This window comes from Alexandromys fortis, unplaced genomic scaffold, assembly GCF_014885135.2.
Source record: "Alexandromys fortis isolate MF-2015 unplaced genomic scaffold, M_Fortis_MF-2015_v1.1 scaffold_396, whole genome shotgun sequence".
Taxonomy (NCBI): Eukaryota; Metazoa; Chordata; class Mammalia; order Rodentia; family Cricetidae; genus Alexandromys; species Alexandromys fortis.
The window spans coordinates 165,518-170,157 of NW_026068281.1; positions in this window are offsets into that span (position 1 = coordinate 165,518).

A 4,640-nucleotide genomic window follows, 5' to 3' on the forward strand; every position below is an offset into this window, starting at 1 on the left:
CTTGGCTAGCTCATGCCCGAAATAACAACACACAAACTGTATTCATTTAAGAACTGCTTGGCCCATGAACTCTAGCCCTTACAGGCTAATTCTCGCACCTGGACTAGCCCATTTCTAATGATGTGTGTAAGCACCCCAAGGTGCGCTTACCGGGAAGAGTCTAGCCTCCGTCCATCATGGTGTCTCTGCTCCAGAGCGCAGAGCTGTTCGGTCCCTCTGGAAGCAGAGCAGAGTCTGACCTCACTTCCTCTTCTGCCCAGAATTCTATTCTGTTTACTCCTCCCATCTATGTTCTAACCTATCAGGGCCAGCCAAGCAGTTTCTTTTATTGCTCAGCCAATGAAATCAACAGATTGATATGACACTCCCACATCAACCCTCTCTCAGGAATGGATGAGGTGTGGGATGGGGGTAGGAGAATAGAAGATGGAGGGAACAGGAAGAGGGATGGGAATGGGGAATAAATTTGGTATGTAAAATAAGAAAATATAGTTTTTTAAATAAATTTTTAAAAGATAAAAGTCATATAAAATCTGAAAAATAGAAAGTATATAGACATCATTTTCAATAAATTAAAACTGAAAAATTAAAAAGAAGAACGTGGAAATTAGCCTTTAATGCATGGACACAGGAGACCACTTCCTAAATATAACACCAGTAGCAGAGACACTGAGAGCAGCAATAAATAAGTGGGACCTGCTGAAACTGAGAACTTCTGTAAAGCAAAGGACACAGTCAATAAGACAAAAGGTAGCCAACTGAATGGAATGAGATTTTAATCAGCCCCACATCAGACAGAGGACTTATCTCCAAAATATATAAAGAACTCAAGAAACTAGATATCAAAATACTAAATAATCCAATTTAAAAATGAGGTAAAGAACCAAATAGAGAATTCTTAACAAAAGAATCTCATATGGCTGAAAGACACTTAAAGAAAGGTTAAAAATAATCATCAAACCAGAGTTAATCAACATATTACAGAAGAGCCAGTACCAAATCTTATAATAGTTAATCTTTTGTGATCAAATTTTCATGTTGAGTTACTAGAAGAAGTTATCACTTGTTGATCAAGTTAATCAACTGTTAGTCAAGTTATCACCAGCAGTTAATCAAATGGTCAAATTCCCCAGTTGCTTAGTTAGTACAAAGAGAACTAAACACTAAAATTCTCTGCATGTAGCTGTTAGAATATAACTTTCAGGAGTCTTTTCTCCCCTTCCATCAACCAAACTCAGGTCATTAGTAGTAGTGGCAGATTGTGGAATAAGACAGAGGTAGACGGTTTTATTTTTAAGTCACTATCTGAGAGAATCCTTGTATGGAACTTAGTTGTATGCACCTGCACTTATTTACCTGGACAAGGTCAACTAATATGGACATGAGGAGTGAAATCAGGTCAGTTACAGGGGCCACAAGAAAACTTGGACTGAGACAATTTTATTGAGAGCAATCAGATTTTTTATACCTTATCACAAACACAATATAATGTGAATTTGCCAGAATACAGTGACATTTGCAAGTTATATATGTACACAAATTTAATGGCTAATACCAATTGTCCTGTCAATTTCTCATGCTTCCTTGACAGCTAAGGGAACATACAGAGAAACTCAAAATGGCTTGAACACTTCACTGACTTCTCTCAGGAATTGTGCTCCAGGAAACATGGAGTCTAAACTAAAAAACCTATGAGGCATGTCTTTCAAGGCAACTAGGCCAAGCCAACTCATGGTTCTGAAATTCAATTTATTGTGTAATATTTTATTGTGGCAAATATGTATAACATAATATTTTCTCTCTTTACAATTTTTAAATTACCTTCTTAATTAATTTTTTCCTTCAATTAAAAATGGACTTTTTCCTCACATAATACAGCAATATTATGATTTCCAATCACTGTATTCCCAGCTCCTCCCTTCTTTTCATCTTCCTTGGATATACTCCCTTTCTGTCACTCTTTAAAACACAAATTGTCTTTTATGGGCTAATAGAGAAATGGAAAAAATAAGATAAAAGAAAAAGTAAAATATTGCAATTGTACAAACAAGCAGAAGTAAAAAAAAAGTCTAGGAAAAATTACAAAAACAGACATCCACAATTATTTCTCTTAGAAATCCCATAAAAATGTTGAACAGAAGCCATAGTATATATTCAGAGGACATGTAGGAGAAAACAAAAAAAAATACAAATGAAATAAAATGAAAATTAAGAAAATAACAAAATATTTTTATAATTTGTGGTTTTTAAGATTTTTATTTTAACTAATTAACTTTTTCATTCATTTTACATGTTGACTGCTGTTGCCCCTCCCTCCTCTCCTCTCTTCTCTTCCTCTGGACTCCTGTCAACCCCCTTCTAAATTCACTCCTCCATCTCCATTCAGAAAGGGGCAGGCCTTCCATGGGCTGGCACAAAGCATGGCACATCAAGATGAGATAGGACCAAGATCCACCCCCTACCTCAAGGCTGGGTATGGTAACTCAGCATTGGGAACAGGTTCACAAATGCCAGCTAAGAGCCAGGAACATGTCCTGATCTTGCTTCTTGGAGCCTTACCAACAGATCAAGCGACACAACCACTAAACGCATGAAGAGGACCTAGGTTGCTCCCATGAAGACTCCCTAACTGTTGGTCCAGATTCCTAGGATTGTGTGAGACAGAGGTTCAAGTACATAATGGAGAAACCCAGAAAATAAAATTTTAAAACAAGGAGGAACACTAATATGATTTTATGAGGCAAGGAACCTCCAAAGATATTATTGAATTTGTTTCAAACAATTATCTACTGTATACAGCCTATTCTAAAAAGTAGTAGTTATTTTCCCCATTGAGACATGTTAGAGGAAACAACAATAATGAAATCATAATATAGATTGTTTGTTAAGGGTGTTTGAAGGATTTTGAGTTTGTTGCATTATTTTAATTCATTTTTATAAAATTTCACACATGAGTACTGCATGTACATAATTTCCACCCTTCCCATTCCCCTATCCATTTCATCCTGTGATTCCAAAATTCCATGTCAAATTCATAATCTTTTATTCCTTAATTACTATTGTGTATACTATATACATATTTATATTTATATATATATACAACATACTAAATCCAGTTAGGGAGGCTCAAATGTCTCTGTTTATCTGTGTCAGGGGTGTATATCAAGATGTGAGCTCCTAGCCTAATAGCTGTTAGGTTGTTTCTCTAGCTGAAGAAGGTACCTTTCAATGACATCTCAGAGAAGAGCTGTTGGGGGATGGGTGATAGCAAAGCAGAGCTAACTACTGGATGTGGCTTTCATTGGCTGCTCAGCTGAATAAGATTTCTGGATCTCTGCCCAGGTCCTAAACCTGGGTCCTGGGAGCATAAGCCAGTGCACATCATATAGACCATAATCTAGTTATATAGGAAATGTGGTAAGTTAATGGTGATTATCTCCTTCTAAATGGAACATTCTAGACATAATTGATGCTTACAGAATTGTATTTTGATATCTTTTTATCATTTTTCTGTTTCGTTACTAACTGTTTGGGCGAATCTCTCACATGTTTCAGTTATATAACATCTTATAGGTACTAAGTGTAAATAGCAAAAATCATAGTATATACAAGGTTCTATCAGACTCTTGGCTTCACTCATATATTGTGATTTTGGGGTATGTTCCTCCTGTAAGATGAGGGTCTACTAAATTCTTCTACACTGTAAGACAATCACAACTTCCATCCATTTGAGATCATATCGGCAAACTTTATCTTTGGCTTCTTTTTTAAAATAGATATTTTCTTATCACTTAGAAGAGATTCTATTTAAAAGTATATTCTACACATAAAACAGCTATATACATAGTCTATATTCAATACTGAATATCTTTATTTTACCGTTTCATCTTCAAATCCTTGAAATGTTATAGTTTATCAGGATTTTATTTCAAAAACCAAACTTTTTTGCTTGTCAGTGTCACAACTGTATGTATAACCAAAGTCTTCTGCACTGTGATATAAATTAACTGATTCTCTCAAGAAGACACTCACTCTAATGACACACAATGACTATAACCTAAAGATATTTATATCCTAGTATCTAGAAGACAGAGGATTTATTGGACCATCTTTCTTGGATTACTGCCGTAATTATTTTCATACTGGTTGAATATTTGATATCATTTCATTAAATTTTAACACACCTTGACTGGAAGCATAAGGGTCTTAAAAGAGAAACAGAGGTTTTGATTATTTGTGGAAGAGCTCACAGCAAAAGCAATCTTTTGAGTACTGGTCCATTTCAACATCATTTTCCATCCTAGTGCTGTGAAGTACGTAAAGTAGATGTACACTGTTAAGGTTATCATTCATTGGAGTCACCTAGGAAAATAACCTTATAAAGATAATGTGTTGATATTCGTCAGTAATGCTATAGGTTAGGGTCAGTTCAGGTTCCCTATCCTCAGCTTCCCAAGGGACTAACTGGGTACATCGCCTTGGGCTCCTGGGAGCCACTCTAGGTTCAAGTCTCTTGCCAACACTAATGTGGCTCTTTTAACTAAGATATGTGCTTCCCTGCTCCCCTATCCAACCTTCCTTTATCCCAATCTTCCTGTTTCCCCAAGTTCCCCCAATCCTCCCCTTCTTACTTTTCTCTC